The sequence below is a fragment of the Bos grunniens genome, chromosome 2 (assembly GCF_055505025.1).
Source record: "Bos grunniens cultivar Pamir isolate PY7600 chromosome 2, Bosgru_T2T1.0, whole genome shotgun sequence".
Classification (NCBI taxonomy): Eukaryota; Metazoa; Chordata; class Mammalia; order Artiodactyla; family Bovidae; genus Bos; species Bos grunniens.
Genome location: NC_141166.1, coordinates 88,269,660 through 88,289,421, shown reverse-complemented (window position 1 = coordinate 88,289,421; position 19,762 = coordinate 88,269,660). Strand labels below are relative to the sequence as shown.

The 19,762-nt window shown below is 40.4% G+C and overlaps 1 long non-coding RNA gene across 2 annotated transcripts in view; it reads left to right on the top strand.

Moving 5' to 3' along the window:
* Positions 1-19,762, top strand: part of LOC147378306 (uncharacterized) — a 65,076-nt gene that overhangs the window by 34,576 nt on the left and 10,738 nt on the right. The window contains exon 2 of one of the 2 annotated variants that reach the window (XR_015145872.1): positions 19,546-19,618. This is a non-coding gene — a long non-coding RNA (uncharacterized LOC147378306). Of the gene's footprint in view, positions 1-19,545; positions 19,624-19,762 lie in introns of both variants that reach the window. The other variant, XR_015145870.1, reaches the window with a different exon arrangement.

The following is a 19,762-nucleotide window of genomic DNA, read 5'->3' as shown; positions in this document are numbered from 1 at the left end:
GTGTGTGGTGGGAGAAGCAATGGAGCTTTAACGACAAATCCTCTACTCCTATTCCCTACCTCCTCCAGTAGCTTCTAAATATGCACAAAGTTTTAATACTTAGGAAAAGATTTGCATTGCATCAATGACAGAAGACTGCAAAAGATTATAGAACTGTGATGCTAGGAGAGCTCCAATTCTCTCATTTCATCGATGTGACTTTTTCCCTAGTGGTCCTGTTCAGTTCAGTCGCTCAGTCATATCCAACTTTTTGCTACCCCATGAACCACGCAGCATGCCAGGCCAGTTGATGCAAAGGTAGATAACCAGTCGTTTGGAGATCTGGAACCAATACCCAGGACATCTGATTTCCTGGCAAAAGCTTTGTGAGCAAACATGAGTAACTGAGGATAATATGATAGTTTATTGGGTAATCTTGATCAGCAAAAAAAGGCTGAAGGGGTTACAAAAAAGCCTCCTAGAAAAATCAGTGACTCAAGGCCCCATGCAGCAAACTAGGATCTTTGTGACCAAGGCACTGGGCTGTAGTGAGGTAGAAGAAAAGCTTTGACTTTGAGGTAGAAGGATAGTGCTTCGCAGTGGCTTGGCCTTGGCTGTTGAGTCAGAAAAACCTGGGTTCTGATCCCAGCTCTGTCATTTACAAGCTCTGGATGCCTAAAAATACCTTAAATTTTCTAAGGCTCTGTTTCCTCAATTTTAAAATACAGATAGTATTATTTACTTTACAGAATTTTTATCAGGTTTCTATGAAAAAAATTATATAAAATACATAATGTTCAACAGTTGGTAGATTACCTGTGTGAACTTTGAAACTCCCTTAGTCTCTCTGAGCCTCAGTTTTGTATCTGTAAATTGGCATAATAATCTGTAATCTGCAAGGCAGTTTTGAGGATTAAATGAGATAGTGAATGTAAAATTTCAATAAATGTTCTTTTGAAAATACCTACAGTTGTTTGGGGGCTTCCTGGGTGGCTGAGATGGTAAAGAATCTGCCTGCAAGGTGGGAGACCTGGGTTTGATCCCTGGATTGGGAAGATCCCCTGGAGGAGGGCATGGCAACCTACTCCAGTATTCTTGCCTGGAGAATCCCCATGGAAAGAGGAGCCTGGTGGGCTACAGACCATGGGGTTGCCAGGAGTCGGACACAGCTGAACAACGAAGCACCGCAGCACAGTTGTCTGGGTGCATCAGATTCCTTCCTACATTCTTTTGTCTCTTCTGTCTGTGCTCCCTCTTTCTTCTCTTCTGCTACCCAAGAATCACGGACCTTATATTACCCACTAGTGGTCTAGTACTTCTTGATGATGTACCAATTTAAACCTGAGATTCTTGTCAGTGCCCTGTGCTTCTATTTTCCAGTCAAAAACTTACAGTTCTTTTTTACTCTTCATCTTATCTGAGTATCAGTAAGGAAAGCAATCTGATCAAAGCAGTTCACAATGAAATCTAGATAACTGATAAATTAACTCAGGGGCATTTGCATTTTACAACTTATGCTAGGAGAAAAAAAATCTTACATGAAAAAAATCAATAGGATTTATTCAATAAAAGAAGTCACGAACATCTATGTGGAAGATAAAGATAAAAAGATACTTTGTGGAAGAATTCTTTTGGGACAGTATACTTTCCTCTTCTGGCAATGTTTCCCTCTATGCATACAAAAGAAGGAAATGGGTCAGCATCTCCAGTTTGGAAAGATGGCTGCCAGCAAGAGGTAGAGTGTAGGTTTTTTGGTTTTGGGTATTTTGTAGGTCTAAGTGTCTCTCGTTTGTATGTCTTCTGTAGAGATGTACTCTGTAAGATCTCATTTTTGGAGGCAGCCCCAAGTTCCAAAAACATAAACTTTTTTTCCCTTGAGAGCACAATGGAACCCTCTATTCTTGTCTTGGCTGGAAATGAAAGGGAATGCTTCCAAATGTTTCAAATCCTCAGATGTCTTTAGTTTGGAAGGAATAATATGAAAAATGAAGGCTGGCAGGGATGTGATTGAAGTCTATAAAGTCACGAAGGGTCTGAGCAGAGTGGGTACAGACATGCTCACCAGATCTTTGAAAGCTAAAGCCAAGAGCAATGTTTTAAAGCTTCAAGGGCTAACTCATTGCATTTAATTGCACCTTAACAAACATCTGTTTAGTTATATAATGGAAATACAGTAGAATTCTAAGAGGATGATGAGGTTGGCAAATTTGTAGAAGTTTACCTCAAAAGATGCTTAACTGGACATGTGGCTGACTGTGGCACAGACCATGAATTCCTTATTGCCAAATTCAGACTTAAATTGAAGAAAGTAGGGAAAACCACTAGACCATTCAGGTATGACCTAAAGCAAATCCTTTACGATTATACAGTGGAAGTGACAAATAGATTCAAGGAATTAGATCTGATAGACAGAGTGCCTGAAAAACTATGGACAGAGGTTAGTGACATTGTACAGGAAGCAGGAATAAAGACCATCCCCGAGGAAAAGAAAAACAAAAAGGCAAAATGGTTGTCTGAAGAGGCCTTACAAATAGCTGAGAAAAGAAGAGAAGGGAAAGGCAAAGGAGAAAAGGAAAGATATACCCATTTGAATGCAGAGTTCCAAAGAATAGCAAGGCGACATGGGAAAGCCTTCCTCAGCTATCAGTGCAAAGAAATAGAGGAAAACAATAGATTGGAAAAGTCTAGAGATCATTGCAAGAAAATTAGAGATACCAAGGGAACATTTCATGCAAAGATAGGCACAATAAAGGACAGAAATGGTATGGACCTAATGGAAGCAGAAGATATTAAGAAGAGGTGGCAACAATACACAGAAGAACTATACAAAACATATCTTCAGGACCCAGATAATCACAATGGTGTGATCAACAACCCAGAGCCAGACATCCTGGAATGTGAAATCAAGTGGGCCTCAGGAAGCATCACTATGAACAAAGTTAGTGGAGGTGATGGAATTCCAGCTGAGCTGTTTCAGATCCTAAAATATGATGCTGTGAAAGTGCTGCACTCATTATGCCAGAAAATTTGTAAAAATCAGCAGTGGCCACAGGACTGGAAAAGGTCAGTTTTCATTCCAATCCCTAAGAAACGCAATGCCAAAGAGGGCTCAAACTGCTGCACAATCGCACTCATCTCACACGCTAGTAAAGTAATGCTCAAAATTCTCCAAGACAGGCTTCAGCTATACATGAACCGTGAACTTCCAGATGTTCAAGCTGGTTTTAGAAAAGGCAGAAGAAGGAGAGATCAAATTGCCAACATCTGTTGGATCATTGAAAAAGCAAGAGAGTTCCAGAAAAACATCTACTTCTGCTTTATTGACTATGCCAAAGCCTTTGACTGTGTGGACCACAACAAACTGGAAAATTCTGAAAGAGATGGGAATACCGGACCACTTGACCTGCCTCTTGAGAAATCTGTATGCAGGTCAGGAAGCAACAGTTAGACCTGGACATAGAACAACAGACTGGCTCCAAATAGGAAAAGGAGTACGTCAAGGCTGTATATTGTTACCCTGCTTATTTAACTTATATACATGAGTATATCATGAGAAACACTGGGCTGGATGAAGCACAAACTGGAATCAAGATGGCTGGGAGAAATATCAGTAACCTCAGATATGCAGGTGATACCACTCTCATGGAGGAAAGCGAAGAAGAACTAAAGAGGCTCTTGATGAAAGTGAAAGAGGAGAGTGAAAAAGTTGGCCTAAAACCCAACATTCAGAAAACTAAGATCATGGCATCTGTCTATCTGCCATCACTTCATGGCAAATAGATGGAGAAACAGTGGAAACAGTGACAGACTTTATTTTGGGGGGCTCCAAAATCACTGCAGATGGTGACTGAAGCCATGAAATTAAAAGACACTTGCTCCTTGGAAGAAAAGTTATGACCAACCTAGATAGCATATTAAAAAGCAGAGACATTACTTTGCCAACAAAGGTCGGTCTAGTCAAAGCTATGGTTTTTCCAGTAGTTATGTATGGATGTGAGAGTTGGACTATAAAGAAAGCTGAGTGTTGAAGAAGTGATGCTTTTGAACTGTGGTGTTGGAGAAGACTCTTGAGAGTCCCTGGGACTGCAAGGAGATCCAACCAGTCCATCCTTAAGGAGATCAGTCCTGAGTGTTCATTGGAAAGACTGATGCAGAAGCTGAATATCCAGTACTTTGGCCACCTTATGCAAAGAGCTGACTCATTTGAAAAGACTCTGATGCTGGGAAAGATTAAAGGCAGGAGGAGAAGGGGATGACAGAGGATGAGATGGTTGGATGGCATCACCGAGTCAATGGACATGAGTTTGAGTAAACTATATGAACTGGCGATGGATAGCCTGGTGTGCTGCAGTCTATGGGATCACAAAGAGTTGGAGACAACTGAGCAACTGAACTGCACTGAACCTCAAGAGATGCTAACTGGACATGTGAATAAACCTGGAGAAGAGTTTAGATATGTTTGTGTTCCACACTGAATTTGCAATTGAAAGACTAATTCTAATAGGATTAGAATACTTCTAAACATCTGACATTCTGTGGCTTCATATATAATTAGTGAAAGTTATGGATGCTTCTGGGTGCATCCCTACTTTTCAGAGGCTGACATACTATAAGAAAATAAGCTTCTCAGTGTCAAAATTGGAGACTCCCTGTGAGATCTAAAGGTCTCAAATTTGAAGTTTTTCCCTTATCATAATGTTGGGGGAAAGCAAACACACTTTAAACTAATTTATGAATCCTTCATTACTCACACCATCATGTGAAAAAACAGAACAAGGGAATATTCAAATCCTTGAGACGTATCAAATGCTTCTGATGAAATCACATTGTTATTAGCAACACAGACTTAACTATTTAGTTAAGTTCCAGTGTTTGTTTTCTGACCTACAGTAATTTTATTAGTTTCAGGAAAACACAGTGCTCAAATCAAAATGGGCTGTGTGATTGTTATTGCAAATGTATATTGATTTGATTAAAAATGCATTAATTTCTTTAAATTTCAATAATAAAGGATTCATTTTCAGAAAGAAAGGGCTGGAAAACGTGCAGTCATGGAACCTGATAATCTCAGATAAGTGATATTTAATATTGCTCAACAGGAAATTTTCCCCATATAACTTAAAAGCAAAAATCTCCAATATTAAGTCATGTATGTAGTGCATATGAAGCATTTAGAAGAAAAGAAAGCTCTCTAATTTAACTCAAGGTCACATACACACTGTCAGAGCAAAGAGGGAGTTGTGAAATTATCCAGGGAACTTGAAACAGTCTAGACAGTCAATCCAGATCATTTAAAAAGATATGTTAAAGATTCTCATAACAGTATGAGCGTTATCTGCTAATATGAAGATACAGTTTGGGAACAAATCAAATTTAGTGTTGTTTAAAAGCCTTAAGGTCTTGTCTTGAAATCTGTTTTAATAGAAACATATACTTAAAATATTCTCATAGATAGGGCATTATTTAATACATTAATATATTTTATTCATTTATTATACATATACAAAGAAATATCTTTACATATAACCTGATATATGTAAATATTTAATTTTTTTTCATGTAAAATGGATGGAATTAACAAAGCCTATAAAACTCAGTGCATTATGTAAAATTCTGAGGGACCCCAGAAGCAGCACTTTCCTAGGAGGATTTAAAGTTCTGTCATCAAATCATCCGTTGGCTATATTTGGCAAGTCCTTTATTCTTTTACAATATTTTAATTTGTAAAATGGAGAAATGAGAGCTGGAAGGACACTTAGAATAGATAACCTCTATGTATGGCTTAAAATAAAATCTAATAAAATATATCTATACACATTTGTATCCTATAGATACACAACAATAGAAGTCTGCAACAGTTATCTAATTATATAACTGGGAGAATAAATAACAAATTAATAAATTATGCTCTTGTTTACTGTTTTCCCAAGGATAATTGCTGAGTAGTTCAAGCTCCCAATTAGTAGGAACTCATTCACTGATTGTTGAATTGAATTGATTGTGACCCAAAGTACATAAAAATGTGTTTAAATTCCACCAAGTATGCTGGAATTTCACAAATCTTTCCTTCCACACTAGGGAAATCAGCTTCATGGCTTTAGATGAAGCTAGTAGATTTTGCTAACAAATAACTATTTTTGACAATAGAAATATAAACAAAATCACCGCTTTTATGTGAACCAATTATTTCCAATGCAGACTGAAGGCCAAATGTATAAATATACATACCATTTCAAAGGCGCTGTCTTTGATAAACAGGCGTGCTAATTCTGCCAGTGGAATGTCATGCCCTTGCCTTTCTCTCCGTTCTCAATTCTGTCATCACTTCATGACTATCATCATCCTGGGTTACTCTCAGATGATTTCTTTGCCCCAAGAGCTGAACTGTTCAACATGTTAGTCACTAGCCACTATGTCTATTGAGCCCATTAAATGTAGCTAGTTTAAATTGAGAGATACATTAGGTGTAAAATACATGTTAGATTTCAAAGATGTACTATGAAAACGGAGAAGGCAATGGCACCCCACTCCAGTACTGTTGCCTGGAAAATCCCATGAACAGAGGAGCCTGGAAGGCTGCAGTACATGGGGTGGCTAAGAGTCGGACACGACTGAGTGACTTTACTTTCACTTTTCACTTTCATGCATTGGAGAAGGGAGTGGCAACCCACTCCACTGTTCTTGCCTGGAGAATCCCAGGGACGGCGGAGCCTGGTGGGCTGCTGTCTATGGGGTCGCACAGAGTCAGACACGACTGAAGTGACTTAGCAGCTTAGCAGCAGTATGAAAAAATTATATAAAATTACCTTATTACTATTTTTTATATTGACTACACATTGAAATGTTAGTATTTTTGATGAGTTAGGATAAATAAACTGTTATTAAAATGAATGTCACCTGTTTTATTTTTACTTTTTAAAATGTAGCTTTCAGAAAAGGTAAAATTACCTAAATGGGTCCACATTTTTTTTTTTTTTTCATTTTCTGAATGTTGAGTTTTTTTTTTAATTTTATTTTTAAACTTCACAATATTGTATTACTTTTGCCAAATATCGAAATGAATCTGCCACAGGTATACATGTGTTCCCCATCCTGAACCCTTCTCCCTCCTCCCTCCCCATACCATCCCTCCCCATACCATCCCTCTGGGTCGTCCCAGTGCACCAGCCCCAAGCATCCAGTATCGTGCATCGAACCTGGACTGGCAACTCATTTCATACATGATATTATACATGTTTCAATGCCATTCTCCCAAATCTTCCCACCCTGTCCCTCTCCAACAGAGTCCATAAGACTGTTCTATACATCAGTGTCTCTTTTGCTGTCTCGTACACATGGTTATTGTTACCATTTTTCTAAATTCCATATATATGCGTTATTGTACTGTATTGGTGTTTTTCTTTCTGGTTTACTTCACTCTGTATAATAGGCTCCAGTTTCATCCACCTCATTAGAACTGATTCAAATGTATTCTTTTTAATGGCGGAGTAATGCTCCATTGTGTATATGTACCACTGCTTTCTTATCCATTCATCTGCTGATGGACATCTAGGTTGCTTCCATGTCCTGGCTATTATAAACAGTGCTGCGATGAACATTGGGGTACACGTGTCTCTTTCCCTTCTGGTTTCCTCAGTGTGTATGCCCAGCAGTGGGATTGCTGGATCATAAGGCAGTTCTATTTCCAGTTTTTTAAGGAATCTCCACACTGTTCTCCATAGTGGCTGTACTAGTTTGCATTCCCACCAACAGTGTAAGAGGGTTCCCTTTTCTCCACATTGTGACTTACATTTTTTTTCTGTTGGACAGAGCTGCTCTTGAGTATCTGCTGAACACATAGCTTCCCCACCTGCTCTTTCTCAAAAACTTTCAGTGGTACTTTAATCCATCCATGTAATCTACATGTTTCTTTCAGCTCTCTAACCTACACTGTTCCCATTTAACTGTTTGAAGAAGCTGCTGCTTCACTCCTTGAACACATAGTTTCCTGCCCTTTTTCTCCTCACCCCATTGGTGCCAAAGCTCTGAGTAGTTTCATTCATCTCACACTTACGGATTTTACTGCTCTGAACAAAAGGCTGTGCCAGACTCACCTGCCGTCCCTCCACGCCCCCTTTAGAAGACACAGTATAGTGGAAGAGTCGTGTAGACAATAAAGGGGACTTCACTGGTGGTCCAGTGGTTAAGAATCCACCTGCCAGTTCAGGGACACAGGCTCAATCCCTGGTCCAGAAAGATCCCACGTGCTGCGGGGCAGCTAAACCTGTGTGCCACGACTGTGCCCACACTCTAGAGTCTGCCAGCTGACACTACTAAGCCTTCTCACTCTAAAGCCCATGTGCAGAAACTACTGAAGCCTGCATGCCCGATAGCCCATACGCCAAAAGAGAAGCCACTGCAACGAGAAGCCGGTGCTCACCACAACTATGGCTAGAGAAAGCCTATGTACAGCAATGAAGACCCAGTGCAGCCAAAAAGTCAATTAAAAAAATACAAGAAATAACAATACAGATCATAGGTACTATGATGAGGTGAGAACAGGATGCTGAAGGTTACATAGATGGGCCCCTAACTCAAGTTCAAGAGATTAGAAAAGATTTACTAGAGTTATTTTAGCCTGAATTGAGGCCTGAGCAATGAGTAGCAATTTATTGGTTAAATGTCAGGTGAGATGGGGAAAGATAGGGTCTTCTAGGCAGAGAGAAATGGGCTTAGGCCAGGCAGTATGAGAATACCTAGGTTCCTTAGTGAGATGAAGAAAGTGGTATGGGTGGGAAAGGAGACAGAAAGTTTAAGCTATAAGTCAGAGCTGGCCAGACTGTGAAAGCAATGCTAAGAACTGCTTGGTCATATATACTCTCTTCTCTCCTAGCTATCTGCTATACACTGGTTCTATTTAAGGCCCATTTCAAACCTTTCTGTGTCTGTGCCCCTTGCCATGTGATACTGTTTACCTTTTATTAAATACGTAGTCTGTTCTCCACTCATGGGAGGGGAGTTGAGTCACCCTGGTCAACCTAGCTAAGGCCATATTTGACCTTAGCCTATAGCCAGCCGATCTGTAGACATGTGAGAAAACCTAGCCATGATCAGGAAATCCACCTGACAACCCCAGATATATGTACAATGAATGTTTACTTTGCATGTAATCAATTGTTATTCTCCATCCCTGGGTTGGGAAGATCCCCTGGAGAGCAGCATGGCAACCCACTCCAATATTCTTGCCTGGAGAATTCCATGAATAGAGGAGCCAGGCGGGCTGCTACGGTCCATGGGGTCGTAAAGAGTCAGACGCAACTAAACACTCATGCACGCACACATTTGTTATTCAGCACTGCTGTGGGAATGTATAACTGATACATGACCCAACTAGACTGTATGCTCTTTGAGGGCAGGATTATGTCTCTTTTACCCTTTCCCCAGTGCTCAATAAACAACTAGTAATTAATAGATTTAGACTTTCTTGGATTGTCAAAGATTTTAATGCCACAGTTATAGTCATGAAAATGGGAACTTTCTCAAGTCAACATTGATAACCTTTCTAAAACTTTCCAGCAAGGATAAAGAGAGCACCTATATTTTCTCTCCTTTGCTCTACTGAAAGGACCTATCGGAAGCCCTTGAAAGAGGGAAGGGAAGGAGGCTTATGTGATCGCTGGAAGGGTTTTCTGGCCTACCCCCTACCCCTAGGCTCTGGTGGGATTTAGGATACCTTACAGAGTGGCCCGTGTACTCTTTAAAGACAGCTGACATAGGAGAAATGCCCAGTAAAAAATCTGAAGTCTAAATCTCATTTGACAGCTCTTCTAGATTGTCTGTCCTTCCCAGTAAAGCTTGGCTCTGACAGACGATAAGCAGGCTGCCAGGGAAAATAGCTGAGCTTCATGGACTTTGGTCAGGTGGGTCAGAGTTGATGGCACAGTGTCATAGTCACTTTCATCACCAAAGGAATGAGAGAGGCTACTCAAAAGATACAGCTTCACTCTATTTTGTGTAGCTATACTTCAGAATGCCACTACAAATCTAAGAACTGATATTAGTCTCTGCTTCAGATCTCCTGGAAAAGTATTCTAGATCATCAAGAGTCACTGAATATCTAAAGTTCCACAAGTCAGTAAGCCCAGTTGACATATACAAGCTGAGAAAGGCACACACAGGCAGATGTGAACTATATCAATCTACTTTGTAGTGTCAAAACTTTGCTGTGGTATGAAGAATGAAATAATGTACCTAAACCTATGTGAGGGAATCCCTGCTCTTATGTCTCTTCCTTGGTGAATCAAAGATGAGAAGTGGCTTTGCAGTCACATTGCCTGGGTTTGAATCCAGCTCTGCTACTTATGTGCTACATGATCTTGAGCAGAAAAACTCAGTTTCTTTTCTTGTAAGATGGAAATGAGAATAGTACCAACTTCATTGACTTGAGGTGAGGACAAAATGAGATACAGGATGAAAAATTTTAGCCACCCATAGTATCTGGCACATAATAAGTTCTCAATAAACGGTGGCAGTTATTTTGAGGGATTTCTACAGTCTGTGCTGAGAGCCAGTTAGTCAGAAAAACTGGTTCAGCTTGTCTTACTAGGGAATGATTAGCAGAATGCTGTATTTACAGGAGATCAATCTTTAGGGGAAGCTAAGTTTCAGCTTAATGGTGAATTGTTTGTTCCATTATAAGGTTTCACTGGTTGTAGATGATGCTCCTATAAAACTATTATTGCTATCTTCCCTAATATAGGTGGCAACAAAATTATTCTGGGAGTACGTTATGTTCACTACCCTATTCTCTTAAGGCCGGACCACAGTCTACTAGAAAAGGAATTTCGTCAACTGTGGAAGCTGCTTAACCACATTCACTGCTCTAGGATAACTATTCACCCCCACTGGCTAGAGTTTAGCATGATAACTTTGGATGACATAGAAACCAAGCATTTCAATAGGCGAGTGTCCACAGATGACTAGTATCATAGTTTTAATAAATGCAAGTATATGTCTCTGTGGTGTATTTATGTGTGTAAGAAGGGTATCTGGCTTTTTCTTCTCCTTTAGTTGTTCAACCTTTCAATAAATATTTACTAAATTCTACTGTATGCTAGGCACTATACTATAAGTAAAGTAGATATGCCCCCACTGTCCAGTTTTTGCAAACAGGTTCATTTCCTGATTTTCTGCTGCAAACTATTTTCCAAGTTTTCTTGCCAAGTGGTTTCTTGCTAGATTCAGACAACAGGAGACATTAGAAGAATGTATTAGAGCAGGAAGAAGAGGAGAAGCAATGGTATTTCTCATGATGTTCCCATCTCCTGCTTTGAGAAGTGGCGACATCTCCTCTATGTCCTGCTTTCTGCTAGACAGTTTTCCTCCTCTCACTAGGCAGCCCACAATTTGGAATCATGTAACAGTCCCTGCTTTCCTTGCCCTTCCAGCCCTAGGATGGTGGTAGTTTCTTGCTCCTTCTTAACTCTGGGTTGTTTCAATTTCTTCAACACCTTTGTAACTAGTTTCCTAAAATTAAAATCCCACTTGAACCATCTGATGTGGTCTCTCATTCCCTAACTAGACTTTGAGTGGTATAATCTCAACAATTAACATTTCTGGGGGGAATAGTTAATATTCAAATAGTTCTACAAATACACAATGATATTCTGTGACATGCTAAGAAGCACTTTTACCATGAAGGCATGTAACTGGGTGGGGAGCTGTGTTAATCTAGTTCAAGAACTTCCTACTCCTAGTGAGGTCCATAAATCAGCAGCATTGCCATCTGCTGGGTGGCTTGTTAGAAATGAGGAGTCTCAGATCCTATCCCAATTACAACTGGTTCAGAATCTGCATTTTAACAAGCTCCCCAGCTCAGAAGAGTGATCTGGGGATAGCATCTACTTTCAATCTGATTACTGTAGACCTCCTAGCTCTAATCTACTGGGATTGTACAGAATCAGTGGTGGCTCTAAATCTCAGCTCTGTTTGAATAGGAGATTTAGTAATGCCCACTTCTTGATCCTGACTGCACAAACCCTGCAGGCAAGACTCTAGGGCAAATGTAAGACAGAGGGTGGAGATTAGAGAAAATCATGTAGAAGAGCCAGGAAACTGCTTCTCTGCTGGCTACATTGGAGTAGTTGGAAGCAGAGCCCTAGAGAACTGGGTCTTTGAAATGTACTGAAGCATGCTGTGGGAAAGTAAATATCTCACCCATAGTGACATCTTGTATCAGCCAGTGTAGACATCTGTTTACCATAACAACACCAGTAAACTTCAGGTGAGATTCACATGCATTATTTTTAAACCACAGTGAAAGAAATAGAGAGACAGAAATTGTCCAATGTTATAGGCAGGTTTTTAATAATGATCTCTTTAATTGCTACATAGTTTCCCCCTTCCCCAGACCTAATCACTGATTTTGGATGTATTATTTTTTTTTGCTGTGACCATTACCCAGAAATGAAAATAGTATAATAATAGAATTCAGAAGCAGAAGACCATGTTAAGACTTACCTGCATCGTTTTCTGAGCTGCTTTGGGCTACTGTCTCAACATTTCTGATGCTCAGTGCTTTTATGTGCCAAATGAAACTGAAAATCCTTACTCATTGGTTTGTGGTGTGGTTCATATAATATAAGATGTGGTCTAAAACGGAAGGGTACCAACTAGTGTTGAAAAAATTATACTTAAAGCAAACTGACAAAAGTGGGGGAAGTAGTAAAAGGTGTCAAAAGGGTGATTAAAGTGTGACGCTCTGTAGTGTCTGTGCTTGGATCAAAAAGACCAAAGACTGCACGGTGACCAGTGTCCCCTTGAAAATACCTGTGTGTGTGTATATGTGTGTTTTAATGCCAGCCTGAAGATCATTCAACCAACCATTTCCTCTTGGCCTGATTTGAATTTGTGGCTGCTAACTCCTTTCTGTCCTACTTGTGGCCATACATGTTGAGATTCGGTCAACAAATGTTTTCTGAGCACTGATGCTATGCAAGGCACCATTACAGGTGTTTGGAATACTCAATGAATAAACCCTAAACTCCTGTTCTCACAGAGTTAAATTTTAGTATGGATAAGTTGGTATAGCAGGATGCTTCTGGTTACACTTAAGTCTATCTAATTTCTGTCAGCTCTGCTTCAGGACATGGAGCTGGTCCTAGGTGGTCCTAGGTGGGATGAGTATGAGGCCGCTGTTTGAGTTACTTGCTCATTATAAACTGCTGTTTGTCAATGGCCAATACCTCAGAGATTGTGTACGCCAGTTAGAGTGTGGCGCTGGAGTGGCGAGTGGCCAAGAGGAGATAACCCATGTCCAAGGTCAAGAGCGACAGCTGTGAGGAGATGCCCCACGTTCAAGGTAAGGAGCAGTGTGAAGAGATACCACAAGTCCAAGGTAAAAGAAACCCCCACTAAGATGGTAGGTGCTGAGAGAGGGCATCAGACGGTAGACAGACTGAAACCACTATTACAGAAAAATAGCCAATCTAATCACATGGACCACAGCCTTGTCTAACGCCATGAAACTAAGCCACGCCATATAGGGCCACCCAAGATGGTCAGGTCATGGTGGAGAATTCTGACAAAATGTGGTCCACTGGAGAAGGGAATGGCAAACCACTTCAGTGTTCTTGCCTTGAGAACCCCATGAACCGTATGAAAAGGCAAAAAGGCAGAACACTGAAAGATGAACTCCCCAGATCGGTAGGAGCCAAATATGCTACTGGAGATCAGTGGAGAAATAACTCCAGAAAGAATGAAGGGACAGAGTCAAAGCAAAAACAACACCCAGTTGTGGACAGGACTGGTGATAGAAGCAAGGTCTGATGCTGTAAAGAGCAACACTGCATAGGAACCTGGAGTGTTAGGTCCATGAATCAAGGCAAACTGGAAGTGGTCAAACAGGAGATGGCAAGAGTGAACGTCCACATTCTAGGAATCAGCAAACTAAAATGGACTGGAATGGGTGAATTTAACTCAGATGACCATTATATCTACTACTGTGGGCAGGAATCCCTTAGAAAAAATGAAGTAGCCATCATAGTCAACAAAAGAGTCGGAAATGCAGTCAGTACTTGGATGCAGTCTCAAAAACGACAGAATGATCTCCGTTCATTTCCAAAGCAAACCATTTAATATCATGATAATCCAAGTGTATGCCCTGACCAGTAATGCTGAAGAAGCTGAAGTTGAATGGTTCTAAAAGATGAAGACCTACAAGACCTTTTAGAACTAACATGCAAAAAAAGATGTCCTTTTCATTATACAGGACTGGAATGCAAAAGTAGGAAGTCAAGAAACACCTGGAATAACAGGCAAATTTGGCTTTGGAGTATAGAATGAAGCAGGGAAAAGGCTAATAGAGTTCTGCCAAGAGAACACACTGGTCATAGCAAACACCCTCTTCCAACAACACAAGAGAAGACTCTACACATGGACATCACCAGATGGTCAACACCGAAATCAGATTGATTATATTTTTTGCAGCCAAAGATGGAGAAGCTCTATACAGTCAGCAAAAACAAGACCGGGAGCTGACTGTGGCTCAGATCATGAACTCCTTATTGCCAAATTCAAACTGAAATTGAAGAAAGTGGTGAAAACCACTAGACCATACAGGTATGACCTAAATCAAAGCCCTTATGATTATACAGTGGAAGTGAGAAATAGATTTAAGGGACTAGCTCTGATAGTCAGAGTGCCTGATGAACTATGGATGGAGGTTTGTGACACTGTACAGGAGACAGGGATCAAGACCATCCCCAAGAAAAAGAAATGCAAAAAAGCAAAATGGCTGTCTGAGGAGGTCTTACAAATAGCTGTGAAAAGAAGAGAAGCAAAAAGCAAAGGAGAGAAGGAAAGATATACCCATTTGAATGGAGAGTTCCAAAGAATAGCAAGGAGAGATAAGAAAGCCTTCCTCAGTGATCAGTGCAAAGAAATAGAGGAAAACAATTGAGTGGGAAAGACTAGAGATCTCTTCAAGATGATTAGAGATACCAAGGGAACATTTCATGCAAAGATGGACTTGATAAAGGACGGAAATGGTATAGACCTAACAGAAGCAGAAGATATTAAGAAGAGTTGGCAAGAATTTACAGAAGAACTGTACAAAAAAGATCTTCACAACCCAGATAATCATAATGGTGTGATCACTCACCTAGAGCCAGACATCCTGGAATGTGAATTCAAGTGGGCCTCAGGAAGCATTACTACGAACAAAGCTAGTGGAGGTGATGGAATTCCAGTTGAGCTATTTCAAATCCTGAAAGACGATGCTGTGAAAGTTTTGCATTCAATATGCTAGCAAATTTGGAAAGCTCAGCAGTGGCCACAGGACTGGAAAAGGTCAATTTTCATTCCAATCCCAAAAAAAGGCAATGCCAAAGAATGCTCAAACTACCACACAATTGCACTCATCTCACACGCTAGTAAAGTAATGCTCAAAATCCTCCAAGCTGGGCTTCAGCAATACATGAACTTCCAGAGGTTTAAGCTTGTTTTAGAAAAGGCAGAGGAACCAGAGATCAAACTGGCAACATCTGCTGCATCATCAAAAAAGCAAGAGAGTTCCAGAAAAATATCTATTTCTGCTTTATTGACTATCTAAAGCCTTTGACTCTGTGGATCACAATAAACTGTGGAAAATCCTGAAAGAGATGGGAATAACAGGCCATCTGACCTGCCTCTTGAGCAACCTGTATGCAGGTCAGGAAGCAACAGTTAGACCTGGACACAGAACCACAGACTGGTTCCAAATCGGGAAAGGAGTACGTCAAGGCTGTTTATTGTCACCCTGCTTATTTAACTTCTATGCAGAGTATATCATGAGAAACGCTGGACTGGAAGAAGCACAAGCTGGAATCAAGATTGCTGAGAGTAATATCAATAACCTCAGATATTCAGATGACACCATTCTTATGGTAGAAAGTGAAGAAGAACTAAAAAGCCTCTTGATGAAAGTGAAAGAGGAGAGTGAAAAAGTTGGCTTAAAGCTCAACATTCAGAAAACTAAGATCATGGCATCTGATCCCTTCACTTCAAGGCAAATAGATGGGGAAACAGTGGAAACAGTGGCTGACTTTATTTTTTTGGGCTCCAAAATCACTGCAGATAGTGATTGCAGCCATGAAATTAAAAGACACATACTCCTTGGAAGGAAAGTTATGACCAACCTAGACAACACATTAAAAAGCAGAGACATTACTTTGCCAACAAAGGTCTGTCTAGTCAAGGCTACGGTTTTTCCAGTAGTCATGTATGGATGTGAGAGTTGGACTATAAAGAAAGCTGAGCGCCAAAGAATTGATGCTTTTGAACTGTGGTGTTAGAGAAGACTCTTGAGAGTCCCTTGGGCTGCAAGGAGGTCCAACCAGTCCATCCTTAATGATGTCAGTCCTGAGTGTTCATTGGAAGGACTGATGCTGAAGTTGAAACTCCAATACTTTGGCCACATGATGCGAAGAGCTGAAACTCATTTGAAAAGACCCTGATGCTGGGAAAGATTGAGGGCAGGAGGAGAAGGGGACAACAGAGGATGAGATGGTTGGATCACATCACCAACTTGATGCACACGAGTTTGGGTAAACTCCAGGAGTTGGTGATGGACAGGGAGGCCTGATGTGCTGTGGTCCATGAGGTCGCAAAGAGTTGGACGCGACCGAGCGACTGAACTGAACTGAACTGATGCCAGTTAGATCACCTCTACATGGCTATAAGAAGCAGTTGTGAGTTGCCTAGTCACACTATGTAATCTAATAAAAGGCTGAAAGATGAAGGAAAAGAAATGGTACCCAAAATTCAGGTGTTACTTCTGAAGGACAGGGTATTATGAAAGGCATTTCTACAACCATTAAAATGGTTATGCAGAAACAGACTCACAGAGAATGAAACTTATGGTTGTGGGTGTCAAGGAGGATGGGGGGAAGGGATATCATTAGGGAGTTTGAGATCAACATGTACACATTGCTATATTTAAAATGAATAACCAACAAAGACCTACTGTATAGCACAGGGAACTCCGCTCAATGTTATGCGGCTGCCTGGATGGAGGGGAGTTTGGAGGAGAATGAATACCTGTATATATATAAAGGCTGAGTCCCTTTATTGTTCACCTGAAACTATCATAACATTGTTAATTGGCTATACTCCAATACAAAGTAAAAAGTTAAACCATGCTATTTGTCCACCTCTGACTTCAGAGTATGTAAAAGTATTAAATATCGACCCCGTTTCCGTGTATCCTCTTTATGCTAACCTCCCCAGCTATTGAGTCTTCTCTCATGACTATGTCTGCTGCTGGCTTCCTGGGATGAGGATACCTTCTGCTTGTAAGGTATTCCTCCACTCACTCATTTGTTCACTCATTCTTTAATTGACTTATATTGAAAGTGTTGAAAGCATCATGTTGATCACTACACTAGGAACTGAGGGAACAGCTGTGAATAAGACAGAAAATGATGCTGTCTTCATGGAACATCCTTTCTGGTGAGGGAGCCAGTGGACACAATTGATCATTGTTGTGAAAAAGACCACAGAGTAAAGGTGTGCCATAATAGTAGAGTCTCTAACAGAGGTAGTTACACTAGTTTGATTAATTCACTTTCTTGAGGAAGATGTTTGAACTGAGTTCTGGACAGTTGTATGCAGGTGGAAAGTGGCGTTAGCTGGTGAAGGAGGGAAGTAAGAACACTCTGTGCAAGGGAACACCATGTAAAGGCTCCAATGTAGGAGAGAAATTGGCATATTTGATGAACTGGGAAAGGCCGGTATTACTAGATCAAAAAAAAATGAGTGCAATTAGGGAACAGGATGAGCTGGAGATATATGTAATTTTGTAAATCATCTAAAGGATTTGGGTGTTAATGCTAAAGGTAATGGAAAATCATCAAAGAGTTTTATGCTGGGGTGTGGTATGATTTCATTTATGTTTCAAAATAAATATTTTGGCTGCAAAGTAGGAAATGAGTTGGAGGTATGTCAGGAATTGATGTGGGGAGACCAACTGGTAAGCTTTATAGTTGTCCAGACAAGAGATGGAGTTTGCTTTGATTAAGATAGTAGCCTAGGTGATGGAGAGAAGTAGATGGATTCAAAAATATTAGGAGTAAACACTGGCGGGATGGTGACTGAGTGGATAGTGGATGGTGACTGAGTGGTGCTAAAGAAAAGAGGAGATCAAGAATTCTGGCTTGAGCATTCAGGTGAACAGTGGTATCCGTCACTGAGATGAGACATCCTAGAGGACTGATGTTTGGGGAACAAAATGACTTTAGTTTGAACAAGTTGGATTTGTGCTTCGTTAAAACATCCAGAAGATACTGAGTTGGATATAAAGGTCTAGAGGTCAGAGGTAGTTTCGACTGCAAATTGCTGCTGATAACTACCTCAATCATTGTTGGATAAATACTTCAGATATTGGAATTAATACTTCAGATCTTGACTGATGGCAACAGCATCCTTATCGGCCCTCTCCATGAAATGAACATTACTATTCACACTATTTTCAATGCCTCTTGACAGATTATGAGGCTTTTACAATGCCTCCATATTAAACCTCAGACTTTTATTAATAGACTGCCAAATTGGTCTGTACTGCCAACAACCTGGTACCTAGTTAAGACGATAATGGAATGCATTTGTTGCAGATTTTGCTAGTTGTCTCCCTATGTTCATTCACTCTTCCACCTTAGTCACAGAACCTGGGCCACATTTCCTAGCCGCATATGAAGTGATATGCGGCCCTGTGACTGAAGTGCTGGCCAGTTAGATGTGAAGAGTAGTGATAGGTAGGCAGAGACCTTAATGGTGGGAGGATTGGGTGGGTAGAGGCTCAGGTCCTCCTGCCTCCTGCTTGGAATCCAGATGCAATGGCTGGAAAACCAGCTGCCAATCTGGATAATGAAGGTGATGTATGGCAGAACTGAACGACAGAAGGAGCATGGGTCCTTTATGACTTCATGGAGCCTTGATACTAACCTGAGGTTGACCAAAGTAACTTAAAAAGGGGGTGGAAATCTATGTGCATTTAAATTGTATTTGGATCTTTGTTATTAGCAATTGAATTCAATTATTTCATTCCATGTTTGGTTATTATGTGCATATTTTATCATAGTGCAATCTGTCATAGCATGAAATCTGGTATAAAGAGAGTAGGTTTGGATCTCATCAAAGAAGTATATTTCTGGAGTGCTAGTGGAATCTTCTATACTGTTTATCTGTTGCCCAAGGCCCAGTCAAGAGCAGTACAAAGGCAGGGACCAGGAAGATCAGTATCTGAGACTGAGTGGCAAACAGGAACTCCAACAGAAGACAAGGAAAGGAACTAGTGATTTTTAAAAAATACTTGCAGATAGTATCAGTGAGTTTTTGCTGCATAACAAATCACCCCAAAATGTAGTGACTTAAAACAGTATTTGTCCAGTTTATGCTTTTTAAAAATAATAATTTATTTTTTATTGAAGGATAATTGCTTTACAGAATTTTGCTGTTTTCTGTCAAACTTCAACATGAATCAGCCATAGGTATACATACATCCCCTCTCTTTTGAAACTCTCTCTCATCTCCCTCCCCATTCCACCCCTCTAGGTTGATACAGAGCTGAAGTTTGAGTTTCCTGAGCCATACAGCAAATTCCCGTTAGCCATCTATTTAACATATGGTAACGTAAGTTTCCGTGTTACTCTTTCCATACATCTCACCCTCTTCTCCCCTCTCCCCACTTCCATAGAGAACAGACTTATGGTTTATGCTTTCACACATTGGTAATTTGGGCTGCGCTCACCTGGGCTGTTCCAATGATCTG